This window comes from Ostrinia nubilalis, chromosome 18 (assembly GCF_963855985.1).
Source record: "Ostrinia nubilalis chromosome 18, ilOstNubi1.1, whole genome shotgun sequence".
Lineage (NCBI taxonomy): Eukaryota > Metazoa > Arthropoda > Insecta > Lepidoptera > Crambidae > Ostrinia > Ostrinia nubilalis.
Window position 1 is genome coordinate 5,068,765 of NC_087105.1, and position 17,201 is coordinate 5,085,965.

Consider the following 17,201-nt stretch of genomic DNA (forward strand, 5'->3'; position numbering starts at 1 on the left):
ATAAAGGCTGTGTGCGGTTATTCCCTATAGAGACGGGGAAACACCCATGCCTCTACTAGTGTTGGGACCTCGATGGCTTAAACCACAAGAAACATTTTAAACCAAGAAAGTTCTTTCTTCCGTCCGTACGATAGTGCACGAAAAAACATGCAACTAGCTTATTCACACTAAGGCTGAGTTGCACCAACTTACTTTAACCACTTTAACCGTAATTTTGACAATAACCGGTGCTTTTTGTATGGAGTTTGACAGATTTTTGACGTTAATTAAAGTCAAAGTAAGGCTTTTTTAAAAAATCAACTCAAGAAACAAGTACAGTTGGTTAAACTTGGTTGTTTCCCTTTCACAAATACGACCGATGGTATAAATGAGATTTGTAAACAAACATTTTTGATCTATTGGTACATTACCATTCTTCATTCCTGAACATTACCGAAAAACATACTAGTAATAGTGAGGGATTTTATCGATAGCGATAACTACAACAAGCACAACACTAGCTGACCCATACGCACAAAAGCACTCTCCCCGTGAATGATTTCGGAACTGCCAGGGATATCCATAGAGTATAAAAGACATCTAAAAATATGTAATGTCTTCCTCTTTGGGCTCGTTTAGGTATCTCTCGGGCGGATCGATGTTTATGGCACGGAATATGGTTTTATTGGCGAATAAACTTGCCCCGACTTGTGCTATCGGCTATATGTACCATGCGAATCGGAATTTGCCCATAAAGTGGGTACATTTGTGCAATTTTATGACCTTTAAAATGTTGCATATGGTCCGTTGGTGGACCTAATTTGATTTTAGTCTGCCAGAGTGAACACGAAATTTGTTTAAAGTACATTTGCTATGTACTTACGTCTTACGCCGAGTGGATTTAAAATCTGTTGCTTGTATATTCTACAATACAAATTACAAAAAACATTTTAAAATATGCAATGAAAAAAATAAGACAGATAAAAAATTCAAATGTTTCCCGCCAAGTGGTAATTTTTCTGCACATAAACAGAAGCAAAGGCATAAGAAATTATTCAGCCTCGCTGGTTCCGCTCTAAGTTATCGGCTCTGGCCATCAGTTTTGTGCAGTTGCTCGTGCTCATAAATATTTTTACTTATTTCACGGGAGCCAACAACAAAGTTTAAAATTCAAAACATTCATATGTAATATGATTTGTGAGACCAACTCGTGCATGTCCCCTTTTTTTAATTTACAACAGTGCATTTTTGTGATGTCGCGTCTCGCCGGCGAACTGTGTGGACTAGGGTAACAAAAACTTTGTTTTATCTTTCCACGTTGGAAAAAGTTTTGTTGGTTGATTTAAAATTTTAACAGAGTGTGTTCGTTAGGCTTTTAATTGGATTTGCACACGATCTTACATCTTTAACATAGAACTTCAACAATTTAAACAGATTTAACAATAGATAAAGAGTTGTAATGGAACTTTTACACTTATTCATGCTAAATGTCTGTCTTTTTATTTGAAGTAACTAGCGTTTACCTAAGTTTCTTACTCGAAGAGATGGCTTCCTAGCGAGAAGACTATTCTTATCTACAATATTTTTCGGAAATTAAAGTAGTGGTTAATTTAATAAAATGAAACTTTGAAATTTAAGCACATCAATATTGGTGTTATTAGAAGTCCTTAAACCATCAAAAGGCCCAAATAACTTAAAGAATACCTAAAGAAAGTGTCATAAAGGTGTAGGGTAATTCCAGGATACATGCCCCAGTGGGATAGGTGCCGCGATTTTAAGTACACTATGTTACAAGCAACTTAGCCTAAAGTTATAGTACGTATAATAGAAAGGGACCTCCCCGTACCACTTTTCGCCTCGCAAACCATCAAAGAGTGCATTCGTTTAGCCAGTGAGAGCAAAAATCTTCCGCGGCCAGACCTTAGCGAGCGTCGAAATAATGTTGGTAAGTATCTTTAAATGGATAATTTTTTTGTCAGCTGTAAAATGAAGCAGATTTTTATATAATTTGATAGAATATCTTATAAGTTATACGGGGTAGCTATGTTTAATTCGATTTTTTGTGTTATTATATTTTTTATTAAAAAAGGCACCTATCCTACACTAAAAGGATAGTTGCCTATTTTTTTTTTGGTATAGGTGCCCTTAGGGCCATGTCCCATGCACCTAGGGGCATCTATCCTAACTTGCTCTTTTTGTCACAGGTAGCAAGTAAGAAGAAAAAAAGAATGTAGTACGGCTAAACTTAGGAAAGTAATAAATACCCGCCCTTCTGATCGAATTACCTTTTTACCCGACTCCGCTAGAAGGAGTAGTATTATTTTTAATAAAAAATATTATATTTCATTTTAAATTCATTTAATAACAAACAATCTTAAATAATAATACTTGGCTTGTTTGATTTCAAAATGCATTTATTTGATCCTTAGAATTCAAAAACTATATTAACGAGTCATCTATCCCTGCATCAGGCATCTATCCTTTGAAGCAATCATACAGTGAGTCTTCTATCCCCCACATTAGGCGTCTATCCCACTTTTTAGAGGTCAATTAAAATGGTATTTTCTCAGAATCGGTATAACTTAAACTAAAATAATTATAGTAATATCATAGACGAAAGACCAAAGTTTATAGATACTAAGGTCAAATTGTTGATAAAAACTTACTGACTGAGTTACAGAGCTGTTTCAAAAAGTGGGGCATCTATCCTGGACTTACCCTATACTTGGTGACCCTAGTGTGGCGTCCCAATTCCCTGCCGCGAGCCGTGACCCACATTGTAATGCGCATGCAAAAATCCGGGACAAATTCTAATACGGATAGAACAGCCATTCGTCTTCATTTCAACGAAAAAGTAATATCTAATTTATTTATCCAAAGGCTTAACACGGATCAAAAAAAAAATTTTTTTTAGGCTTCCATGATTTAGTTAGCCATCATGCTATAGGCGGCACAGTCATAAAGTATGACATCAGTATTGTGAATACAGTATCAAAGATTTCAATACCAACATTGTTTGTTTTATTTTTTGGACTTTCTATTTTACGAAGCACACCGAAAATTGTAGTGCTTCAAATACGTAGTCATTGATATTCTTTCCAACAATCATGGGCCTTGAATTTACGCTTGAATTGGTCAGAAGTTTTGAGCAAAGAACTAAAGGTTTTGTTTGAGCTTCGAAGACTACATTAGCAAACTAGTTCCTATTATTTGCTAAGTTGTTTCTTTTGCAGATAGCTGTTGCGTGCAGCGTTATTATCATGTGTTACTCACTTTGTGTTATTTTAATTTGATCTTGACGACTTTTGCATCGCACTCCGGTTATAATGAGATTTTATGTACATTTTGTAGTGTTTTATTGCTACAGCTCAGAATTATATAAAATAACTTTATTAGTTTAGGTAGGTAAGCGTGAGTTCTCTCTACAGGGTAGAATGATGTTTTTACAAAATAGTAATTCGTCAATTGGAAATAATTAATTAGACCTACTATGCGATAAGCAATTAAAATTGGTAGCAAATCAAAAATCCATAAATTAAAAATACGTTAAAACATATTTCCACTGACTCCGGAATGGACAATTTGACACCATTCTCCAATAATTCGAAATCACAACTTTTTTAAAAAGACCCTTCAATCTGGTCTTAAAAACTTAATTAATTTTAAATTACCTGTAAATTACGATTTTTGTTCGCATTGTAGTTGAAAAAAGTAGTTTAATTGAGTTGATAAAATAGTGACGTCACTTGCTTGTATGTAGTGCCATACAAAATCTATGGGAGAGTTTCGTTTTGACAGTTTTAAAAAGTACGTCAATTGATTGGTGGTGTCAACATGTCTATTTTCAGCTATAGATAAAAAAGTCTTCAAACCAATTTAATAAAATTAAAAACTAGTTTCGAGAAATTATATGACTAATTATAACACTAATCATTTCCAGAATATCTCCCATCAAACTGTGCTAGAGCTAATCTTTCGTTAATTAGCAAAACTTAGCTCCGCTTCAGCTTTCGTCATTGACTTTGATCTCCGAAACTCCATTTGCTTGCCGATCTTAATTTTAGTTAAGTATACTAACTCCAGTTTTAATTTGTTGTTAATGGTAAATAGCTAAGATGCTCATCACTAATATTGGTAGGATATAAGATTCAGTGTGTACCTCACAAGTTATTGGATCACACCAAATGTTAATAAATTAGTTTTAATGCAGAACAAGGCAGGCGTTTGACCGCAATCGCACCTGATGTTAACTGAGATGCTGACAGTCTAAGATGGTATTTATTAACATTATCTGTCCTGTAAGTGCTTAGTCACTCTCGTCTTAAAAAAGTCCGTTTTAAAGAATCAGATACTAACCTTAATTGAGCTCGACTGGAAAACTAGATTTGTTAAATTAAATAATATCGATGTCTCTATACTGGGTGTATAGAGACATCGACCGTATCTTTGTCTTCATCTATGTATCTATGAGCGTCTACTCATATGGGTGTGATTGTATATTATTCTGTATACGCCAACTCAAATAACATGAGCACTCAGACACAGACCGTATGGGCTTTTCATTATCATATAATTATCAGATTGCCTGTTACAATCGCGCGGAATGTAGAGAATTATATTTAATTAATCCATCAAAGAGACAATAACAGATCGATGATCCACCAAAGGGAATTAATTTGTAGTGTTACACGGCTACGAGCACTAGACACTGTAAGTGCGCCTACCTGATACCTCTTCATATATCAGAAGTATTAATTGCTGTACCCGATCGCTATTATTATTGTAACGAGTGGGTGGATCAATTAATCAGATCATCAAGACACGAGCTCGGAGTTACGGCAATTAGTCTGGATCTAGGTATCTTCGTATCTAGGATTTTATCTAGCTATTTATCCTGTTTTAAGCTCCTACGATCAGGTGACGGGGCTTTCTAGCGCTCGAGTGAAATCTTTTGTTTGCAATGCAAACAAAACTTTTTAGATCCTGAAAAAAGAAAATAACGGCTCTAACCTAAAAAAAGCACTGAAGTTTTACACTTGACACTGGCTAGGTATAATGTGAAAATTGCACGAAGCCATAACTGAACAAAAAAAACACTGAGGTTTCTAAACGTCAACTCTAGATTTGAATTTCGAATCCAAATTATGATTCCATTTATAAATTTATTCTTTCTTACTTTTCTTTTTTTTAAAGGTTTATTTTAGTAATTTGTTATTACACAAATTACTAATAGTCCCACTAAGTTAATATGCTTGTATCTCGAGTGAGCTCACCACAATAGTCGATGTGCATGCATGTGTAATCGCACAAAAATGGTCTTGAATCTCTAATTACACTTTGTACAAATTCGCATGCAATATTGAATTTAAAACTCATCTTTAGAATGCCTACTCGTAATTTTTAGCACTAAGTTAATGGTTTGTAAGACGTGTAGGTACTATCCGAAATTAGGTCGTAACTCCGATCTACATGGCTTCAACAATACGACAGATTGCGCAATTGCAACGTCACATAATACATGTCTCGCCGTAAATTATCCACCTGCGACACGACACGTCACTGCTCGTGATTTGTGACTCCTAAGAGCCAAAGCACACGATGCGTTGCGGCGCCGCACCGCAAAGATTTCGCCATATCGCGCGACACGGCGCCGCACCGCTACAGATTTCTATGTAAGATGACACAGCGCCACCGCGACGTTAGGCATCGTGTGCTTTGACTCTAACTTCTAACAGTCTAACATCTGGAATACTAGATGTAATCTAACGATGAGAATGTCTGTGACGATTTTTTCGATGTTACAGGGATCTGATTAAAAAGCTGTTTTCTTTTGTTGCGTCAGATTTAATTAAATCGAGCTCGTCATTTAGGAATTCAATGGTTTTTCGACTATTTAGATTCGTATGTTCTGATTAAAGTAAAGACAAAATGAAAATGGAATCATTACTGAAGATGATTACCTAGTTGTTAATTATCTTATATTTATCCACGTGTATCATAAAGCAGCTTAAGATGTCCTGAAGGAACGTGCTTATATCGTTGTCATTCAACTAATATGTTAGCTTTAAGTTAATGCTCTCAAAAGCACGACCCAATCAATACCCCAATCCCACTTTCGCGATTCGAGTCATGTGTGCGATGAAATCTAGTGTCAAGACGAGCTCAAGATCGATTTATCAACGCCCAAGTCATTGAAAAATTCGGTGCGTGCGAGTGGGCCTCCCGCGCGGATTAGCGGGCGCCCGCGTGATCCGACCCTATTTCCATGGAGGTGTCGCCAAAAATGGGTTTACGGGATTTACAGATCCAACACGCCATGACAGTTTTTCCTGCCGATTTATAATAAAACTTGGAGCGTGGATTGATATGTTTGTATCAGAGTTTTGTGCACGTGTTGAAATTTTTTGGTATTTTTTGATGATTGTAAATATTTATTTTGTTGTTTGAAAAACGTGTATTCTATATTTAGTTTTGTAATTGAATAATGTGAGTAATGTAGAGCGAGTTTAGTCAAGTACCTATACATATAGATAGATTATGTATTTTTAAGTAATTGTAAGTGCATCGCAGTGTCATTGCCGTCGACAGTGTTTCATAGTTTTGTATGTTGTAAGTTACAAGAAAGCGAACAGGCACTTAATTCTGTAAGATGTTTAAGACTTCAACCTTCAAGAAGATAATAAATTTTAACAAAGAAATGTTTATTTCAATCGACTGCAACGTTTGCCAAAATCCATGTCACTGTTATTGATACTCTACTCGTGGACGTTACACAATATTTCGTAGCCCTGTTGTCAGTGGCGGCGTAGCATAGGTTGGCACCCGGGGCGGCACCCCCCCCCCCCCCCCGTCATAATATAAATTATAGCCTAAGGCACCCCAGAATGGCACCCCCCCTGTCATTACATCACGACCGTCCTTGCCATGCAGATGCGTCAGTGAGCACTAATCTGCGCGACTTTGTCACCCCCTGATGCTTGGCACCCGGGGCGGACCGCCCCCACCGCCCCCCCCTTACGCCGCTACTGCCTGTTGTTTCAACTGTAACACTATCTTAGAGCCGTAGGCTGTATCGATTGGCCACGGGCGGTCTAATTGGCCGGCTGGACCATCGGGGTCGGGCCCAATTACCGGTATTGATATCAGCTCCATTTTTGTTACGATCGCCTCCGATCGATAGGGTTAGAAGTTACGTATCGATACCAAAATACGCGGTGTCGAGTCGATACACAAAAGGTATCGGTACTAAAGTAATCGATGCTACGATGTATCGAGTATCGAGTATTTACGGTGATCATTAATAACTGTAGGTAAGTAACATCAACCGCTTTTGAATGGTTCTTTGATTTTTGAGATAATATTGTGTAAGAAAATAAAAAGATGAGGTAAGTACCTAATACAAAAATAGAAAATGGTACCTATTTAATGAAAAAAGTTTAGGTTTTATTTAAAAGCTACCACTCCACTTCTGGGTGCCCAGCTATAAACAGTATAAACTATAAACATTCCACCAGCTCGCACTAAGCGTTTCGATGACTCTTTTATAATGCGAACAGCTAGGGACTGGAATTCGTTGCCTGCTGCTGTCTTTCCCGAAAACTATAATCCGGGCCTCTTCAAGGCGAGAGTGAATAGGCACTTACAGGGCAGATATGTACCATCCTAGACTGCATCCCACTTAACATCAGGTGCGATTGTGGTCAAATACCTGCCTTGTCATGCATAAAAAAAAATGTAGGTAATTCGTTTAAGGGCTTAGCCGCTTAATAGGTTTTAAGTGATCGCGCAAAACCCTAATCGACCGTAATAATACTTCTCCCATACGACTTTTTTAAATACTCGACTAAACTTTTATCCGAGAATAACTCCTGGTATTTAAACTGGCACATTGACAGTTTCAGTATGGGAAATATGTCAAAACTGACGATTTATTCTAAGATTAATATTGTTTTGATTGATTGACTGTGGTATCGAGTGCTCAGTATCGAGGATCGCTACCGAAAGTATCGATACCTCTTTGTATCAAAATTCAAACCCTACCAATCGGGCCCCAGATGGTAATCGGCTAATTTGGGAGATACTGCGCTCGTTGCTTGAAACTAATCCGTGAATATTGACGGCTACTTAGTGAGGACGGGGGATAAGACCGCTGTGGTGATGGCCGACAAACTCAATCGAATCATTCGAATGCATCGATCTGACTTGTTTTGCCGCCAGAGCGGCGCCAATCGTGGTGTTTGCTAGGATGTTTTAAAGAATTGTCATGGCATTCTTGTAGATGGCCGCAAGAATAAACTACAAAGGCTAGTTTAAAATAACAAAAAATATGAAAGGTAAATCAAAATCTTGTGAGTCAATAAAACAATCTAATATAATCGATTTCTGTGGAGTTTAATCAAACTCGATTTATAAGTTTGAAGAGAGTTAAAGATAACAAACGAACGAATAAAAAGGCAATTAACTCAATACTTATCTCGAAGATAACGATAAAAGTTTAATTATATTATTTGTTTAATCGTTTTCAATATCGAGTTTCTCTGCTCGGAGGCACGCTAAGTAAGGTCTTAACTGTTATTAAGTAACATTAAAGGCTAACGCCGCAACCTAGCAATTAACGCCGTGAACTCACGTGTTTGGTATAAAATATCATCCTCGAATAACGAATAATAGAAGCTGGATAAACTTATAAAAAACTGCATATCTAATCTAAAGTTATATGCGTTATTGCAAAAAAAGCTGTGGTAAATAGCAATTTTTGCAATAGATATTTGCAAGTAGAAAAAGAAAAAAAAATTACTAGCAGTTAAAGATAAAATTATTCAAAATGAAATAAAAAATGTGAGTACCTTACCTTTATAATTAAAAATATTGTGTAATTAGGTATTTGCCTTTGTTTATACCAATAGTTAATTAATAATGTTTCACGCTGTCACATTGTTAGAGTGATACAGACTTTCGCAAACCCAAAGTTTCAGTAATTGCTCTTATACACACCACCACGTGTAACGTGCGAGGGCGCGAACCACATCGGGTCGCACGTGCCTGCTTACAACTCTCACAAAGGGAGTGAATTACTCTTAATCATTGCGATCGGGGCTAGGGATGTCAGCTCCAAAAACTCAAAAGCTGGACTTGGTGCTTAATTTGGCCGGATATTTTAACCTAAAAGCCATTAGTATCATAGCTCATGAGTGGTGAGTGAGTAATCATCTTCGTATCGGTAGCCCAATATCCTGATACGCGCATGCTTGCGCTCGATATTATTCTGTGGCTCGGTTTTCGACTTGCGCGGCAGTCCGCGGCACTTCGCGGCAGCCATTTAAAAAACCGGACAGGCCGGACAAGACAATATTTGGCCGGACAATTTCGTAAAAAGCCAAATATGTCCGCCTAAAGCCGAATACCTGGCAACCCTGATCGGGGCTCATTCGCATTCAGCAAGCGTCACTCCGGCGCCGATATGCTGGCGTTAAGTCTTTAAACATTAAAAATACTGCGCAAAACACTTTCACAGATCTTTTACGATTAAGCGCCCTCGAGTTCCCGTTTGTATTTAATGGGTTCAATCGTAAAGATGTGGCAATAATTGAAGTGAGAAACGTGACGCTCGTCAACGGGGTGCAACATTACACGTGGCTTTTTGTTTCCGTGCTTCACGTTAGTGCAATCCCGTGACTGTTGTGCAGCGTTGCCACAAAATCGTGGAAAACACTATTACAACAAAACTCACCAAAGCCTCCACTCCACATGCATGTGAAAATTCTCGTATGTGACTAAGTAATTTTTAAGGGATCTAACAAGAATCATCCAATTCTTTCATTGCCTACTCTTAGACAGCAAATCTGGAAATTCGGCATGCTTAGGTGTATAAAACCCCTATATCACCTTTCCCACTACCCATTCCGTATCAGCCTTTGCATAGTTTCCAGCTCGACCGCAATACAGCCATACTTGCCGTATAGAACTCGCTTAGTCAGGGATAGTCCATATAGTTACCCCAAGTAGTTGATATTTGTTCCAAGTTAAACGCTGTGTGGAGATTTGTGGCCTCGCAAACTTCTTCATCCCGTCCCCATACGTTTGCGTCGGAACTTGCGGAGATATTGCTACAATTTTTGCACTCCACCCAACTTCGACAATATCAATCGTTATTGAAGCAAAGTTTCTACGTTTGCATGTGTAACTTGGAGGAATGGGAATACCTATCTGGTCTGTGATTGAACTCTTGAAATGTACTCGTATCTTACATCATTTAGTTTTACGATCATAATCGTAGATGCTACCAAGTTTTCAATCAAATTAGTTGGGTCTGGTTTACTTTTGTCTCCCACCTTATGTTCAAAAATTCAGGATTCAACTGACATCTCATATGCTTGCGCATAGCGCCATTGAAATGAATAATAATACTTTCTAGTTTTAGTATACCTTCATGGCGATGGATTTAGGTCTGTAATTATGTTTTATTTTTCTAAAAGTCAGATCTTTCCATTCAGTCAGCCAGTAACGTCTGCGAATGTGGGATTACAGGGAAAAAAAGAATAGTTGTCAGGCTACAGGTTGCTCAAAAGCAAATAATCCGCTGAATTCGTATATCGGATTTTTCTTTTATGTTTCCATTTGAAACCCTCTGACGAGGAGGCCATTGTTGTGTCTTTCAGATTCGTATCCTGTTTTCGTCGTTTTGTCATCGGGTCGCCAATGTGTGCTTGGATTAGATATTTTTTACGGGGACAAACTCGGACTGTCCAATAAGACTCAACTGAAAATAGTGGAACTTTAACAAAATTCGGTTTTTTTCTCGTTCTGGTTGAGGCGTGAAGTTTAGCGTATTTAAGTTACTTTTATTGTCTACTTATTTCGTGTTTTTAATGTATGGTAAAACTATACCTCGATAAAACTTCGTTTAAAATAAATTGATGAACCAATATCAACCCTAAAACCTACTATCTGTTAATTAATCTTATACCTAAATACCCATCTCATTTTTAGTTTCTAGGAAATAAAGTTCTTATAATTATCCTCTAATCCTTTATTTTCCATTCAATAAATCGCTAAGACTGGTATTTGTTAGATCACCGTTATGTTCCTGGAAAATTCGCGATTTTATTTCCAGAGCTCATTTTTTACAGAATTCTTGTTCGGGGCGGTTTTGTTATCGTCGCCTAAGAACCGGTGCCCGCCATTTGTCAATGTTGTTCCAGCTTTTGTCTTTCCTACCCAGATATTTATCTTTGGGGAAATAGAAAGGAGTTCATTATTCAGAACTGTTATTGTTCAAATTCTTGTGTAAAGGTTGTAGGTAAATTATTCTTAATTGAACTCTTACACGCTGTTTTTGATGCCATACAGGGACGTTATTAAAACCTTTTGTTCGGCATATTTTTATTCAGCTTTAGCACAATATCACCTGGTTAACGAATAATAGAACTTGATTTAGATTCGAGTTTTATTTTCAGTGGCACGAAAAGAATGTCTTTGTTAAAAGAATACTCTTTTATTTTTTGCACGGGCAAAATTTTATTAAGGCCTTTCAGTAAGGAGCAGTGCGGGAGGGCATAATTTTTATTACGAAACGTCAATTTTCCTTGTTTAACTAACCGTCGCACGTTTCCGACGTCGGCCAATAAAACTGACCTTTTTCTTTTACGGCGCGCGGACAATCGCAGAGAAATAATGCGAATTTGTGAAGAAAATCCGACACCTTGCGGATTGGATCAAGTTTACCTTTTTAAGGAAACAGTGGTGTATCCGGGAAAGGCTGGGATTACTAGGCCCACGGCCACGCGTGTGTTCGGCTCGTCTTGGGGGATAAAGTGAATCCATGTTAAGCCCACAATATAACTTCACTCAAGTGCGAAAGTTTGCTTTCAATGCCTCCGGTAGGGATTCCGTTTCAGGAATTTCTCGCCGCTATCATCAATCATGGACGTCGCAATTCGTGGTTACGTTAACAAGTGATTTTGTCTCTGTCAAGGTACACGATAGTCGTGTGATATATGGACATCGTTGCGCATGAGGCATTTACGCATCTATTTGTAGTTTCGAATAAAAATGATAGCCGTTATGACAAACTATGGAACGAGTTCTAAAACGATGTCCATAACTATTCAAAGGTATCGTAAACCTGTGACCAGTCACAGGCATGAACCTAATTTTGAGTTTGAATCAAGTTTTGGGCTTCGTTTCGAAATACGAGTCTGATGCCGGTTTTCTGATAAAAACAAAATTCCTGTTATATGTAACTTAAAAATTAGGGATTGATGGTGAAAACGGGATTAATCATTCAAATCACTACCTAGAATATACATACATATTATGTGTCGTGTAGAATACAAGCCTTAATAGACAGTGTAGTCTGCAACCCAAATCCTCAGTAGGTGCCGATTTAAAACTTACACTCGACAAAATTGGACATTTTCACAATAAACTGCGTTCATAACTCGGTGTCCCGTCCCGCTGCGAGTTGGCTGCACTAAATTCCGGGCATTTGGGACACGACCACACCGCGGTGGGATTACCTGGCTGGCGAGGCGCCAGTAGCCTAAGGGCTCGGTCATATGGGGTGCTAACGGCAACGAGTGGTGGGGTAGATACAAACAAAAGAAAAGTTATCATACCTTTATTATGTTCTTTTTATGCAGAACAAGGCAAGGGCAATCTAGGCATATTTGGGAAGTGAAACCAATAACCAATAAAGGTTTTGAATAGGGTAATAAGCAGACACCCTAGTAAATTGACATTACTTTTTATAGGTAAGGTGTCAAAAGGCGACTCTACCGTGGTCTTTGTATGGCAATAGGAAATTATGCGAATTCAATTGAATGACAATTTATTGATTTCAAAGCTACTGAACACCTTTCACAGTCATTTGAAACTTTTTCATTTGAAGTTTTCAAGGTGGATCACCCACAAGGTGGACGGACGACATCACAAAGGCTGGATGCGGGCCGCTACCAACCGGTCAATATGGAAGTCATTGGGGGATGTCTATGTTCAGCAGTGGACGTCCTACGGCTGGAATGATGTTAATGAAGTTTTCAACGCTACATTAAAGTGTTTTGAAATTATATTAAAACAATGTTAGGAGGAAAGTAAAAAAAAAAACGCAAAGGGTGTGTTTTTTTATTTCGTGCCAGTATAAACGAGCATTTATAGAACCAATGTATGGACAACATTTCCGACTTTATGCTTTAAAACTGGGCAGCGTTTAACATCGTGATTAATGGGGCGGCCGATGAATATTGGAAATTCTCTATTCGTCCGTATCTATGGTAATTAACCCATATAAAAATCAGCATTAAAGCATTTACTCTCAGAATGCTGATAGAGGTTTTATGAGGCTATTGAATGGGCGGGAAATGGTTTATTCTGTAATATGAATTGCCTTGTAGACATGGATGTGATGAAAGCATCAATTTCATTTAGTCCAGAGAGTTAAGGACTATGATGACCTACTCGAAAACTTAACCGGGACACTTAAATATGTATAAACCGGTAAATTTTCTTATACTTGTACCTAGCCTATTCAAGTAACTATTCATAGATGTAGAGATCTCGAACATAATGCACGAGAGTACCTTTAGTATCTTTTACAATCGATATTCATTCATAGTTTTTTAAGTTATGTTATCATAGAATAAGTCCATGTGATAAACGATATTGGTCTCAAACTATTGGCCCATTTGTATAATTTTTACACTCAGTCGCACCCCGGTGAGGCAAAAAGTGCCCCAATACTGGCTGTATCACCACTGGCAGCCGCCCAAATGTCCTGCTGTAACCGCGGCTTAAGGCTCTATAAAATGGAAACTCATACATGGAAATACTTTCGGATTACTTCACGTGTGCCTTAATTTAATAAAATGGTGTAAATTCAAAATACAAAGCCAATAAAAATTTAAATTTACTGGCAGTGTCCATAACGGAGTAGGTCAGCAAAACTTATCGCAATGTCTGGTCAATAGATTTGCTTAAGTTGGCCAGATTTAAGTTATGGGTAGTAAAAAGAAGCCATAGACGCTCCACGAAGTATAGAATCGTTTTGACTAACGAGGAATGAAATTCAGCAATGGGTGGCAATAACTTAAGGAAATATGTACTCGAAATGATGATGATATAAGTAGCAACGGTCACATTTGAGCTTAATTAGTATAGGTACCGACGCGCAGCGTTTTAAAAAGCCAATTAAAATCCAATTTATTTCCCAAAGTTGGCCTTCTTTCGCAATCTTCGGGGTTCACGCCCGAGGTAAGAAGTGCCCCCATTGGGTCATATCGCCACTGGCAAGCGCCCAAATGCTCCTGATCTAAGCCTTAGTTCAACACGCCTTCGTATGAACGCGCTTATGAAAATAATTTTATAACTGTGGAGTTAAAAATGTCTTAGCTGATGGATCGCTTTGCAGTACATTAATATTCATTTGACACAGAAGCCTATTAGTTAGGTAGGTACTAAGAAATATTTAAAAGAGTGATAGATTATTTTTTAACAAATATCTTTGAATTCATACAATTTGACTCGGTGCGACTCTGTTTCAGGCGAAGTTTTAAATGTTTAGGGGACCAATAAATAAATAAGTAACCTTATTGACCACATTGTTTACCAGCTCGCATTAATTAAATAAATGGTAGGTAAGGGCAGATATGTACCATTTTATACTGCATCCCACTTAACATCAGTTGCGATTGTGGTCAAATACCCGCCTTGTTATGCATAAAAAAAGGTATTTCCTCTAATAAATAAGAGGTTGACAAGGGTGACTGATTTTCTTCCACCACTTCTTCTCTCAGCATCACCATGTTTTCCCGAAGTGGTGGCAATGCAACCTCTATATAGGACGTGTACGGGTGCCCTGAAATAGGTACATACTCGTACTTATGAAGATTGAAATTAAATGCCTTTTACCTATCTACCTTTTTCTCTAAAGTATTATTGACATTTTTCAGCTGTCAATTGTTGCACAATAAGCCCAATGGAGAGGCTTAATGTCACGACAGGCTGCCGCTTATCACTGGCAGGCGGCCAGCTCTGGGGCTTGCTGCGTCAGCCCAGGGCTTCGTGCTGAAGCACGGTTTGACAGCAGCGAGGGAGATTGCTTTGTCAATGAATGTGAATCCTTTTTTAGGTGTTTTATCTTTTGAATATTGGTACAAATACTATTAGTCCTCGTTAAGCTAAGGTTCGAAACAGCGTTCCTCGGATCTCGAATCGGCTAGTCCGACACGTACAGTTCAGCTATTGTCGTTTATATAATATGCTGTTTACATGGTAGCAGTTCTTACTAAGAAGAATACACTACACTCTAATTTTCAAACTCTGTAAATACATGTAGATAAAACATCGTAAACCTATTTAGTTATTTAATTTTTAGCGTTAAAAGTTACATCTCTAGGTAAACCTAAATCTATCGTAAACCTAATCTAACGCTAAAATTGTTGAATCGAGTTTTCAGTGTTGTTTCGTAAGACGAGCCGACTAATTGTAAGAAAGATTACCTCATCATACCTATAATAAGAAAGCAAACAAAACGTCTGCTGATATTTTGACGTGGCTTACAAGGGCGTATTGTTCAAAACTGCCTAATCCGTAGTCGACACGAGTCAGACAAAGATATGTGGGGCAAGTACAGCCTACACATCAAGGTAACCATGTCTCTATGAAATTTGTAATAGGGGCGATTTTGCAAGAAATGGTAAGTATACTCATGTGCTGTCGTGTGTACCTCACCTTGAGTTACAGAGGGCGTTATCGTCGCGTGCCAGTCGCGGCGGGCTTAGGCCCGGCTAATGCCTAAGGCACATGGCCTATTGGCCCGCCGAGATATGCCACGTGTTACATGACAATGTATCGGTAAAAGACATGCCTTTTTGCCTTTTTTTTACTGTGTTGAGAAATGCATTTCTCCTGCTATTGTCACAGCAAAATTATATATCCTGAACTGTGTTTTGTAAATTGTGTGATGATGAACCATATTGTCACTATAAGTTTTTGAAAGTGCACTAAGTAGGTAAAGTTTAAGGTTAGTTGCACCATAAGTTACGTAGTCAGCTGCCAATAATAAATGCATGCACTAAATTGGGACTTCTTCGAAGTTATAGTTCCATTATCTTTTTAAAAATATTTAGTGCAATGTTTGTGAAGTAAGTAGGTAGTAGCGCCATTAATACAGTTCATAAATAGTATCCATCCGAACGAATCAATTACATAAATACTAAAATGTTTAATATTTTGTATTTGCACAAAAATATCTATTTGTTCGGTAGCAATCCTTTTATTTGGCCCGCTTAATGGATTCAAATGGAATTGATCGTTATACGATACATTTGTGGTGCTTCAATTTGTTATATGGGTTTATATCAGCTTTTATCATAACCCATGTACAGCTTGTAGTTCCAAATGGGTATAGCTCAGACCGAATAAAATGTAATAACTTTTTGTGTTGATGAACTTACAGTACTACGGTCTATTTATAGCCATAGATACCTACTGCTATCTTATAAAAGTAATATTACGAGAAAATGTCACAAATAAAACTCATATACCTAACTCATATGAAGACTTATCGCGACAGTACTTCTATTTGTACATTCGATAGACTTTATTTCGTCAATATTGAATGTCTAGTCAATAGAAATACAAGATAAATGTACTCTTACATACAACAAGAACTCATTTCTATTCAATTTACGATTCCAAAATGAATTTTAGGAGGAAACAAATAAACAGTGTAAATTGATATGAACGCGTTTATCAATTTCGCCTTTCAAACATTGAGGAGTGTACTTTGGTACTTTGGGTAATTTATGTAAAATGTTGCCGAAGTTACACCGAGACATATTAAAGCATCTGGCACACAGCCTGCGTGGTGTGAGCGCGGTGTTACTTTTTCAGAGAGTGATAGACTTTTGTCTGTAAGAGACTGGTCCGGTGCGAGCGATGGCTGTCACATTGTACTTATAGAAATAGAACTTCGTACTCACACCACACTGTTTTTCGCGCCTGCTGAGTGCTAGAGACTTAAGATGCATCTAAGATTATTGCGTAAGTCATGTTTGGGGATAAAGTTTGTGCGTAGGGTTGCCAATCTGCAATCATTAATAGTAATAATTATTTTGTTCATTATGACTTAATTAAACTGAAACTTCAACTGAACATCTTTTCATCAAGTGAAAGTTATCTGTATAACAAGAAGTACTTATATGCCTAATAACAGAGGAGTACCT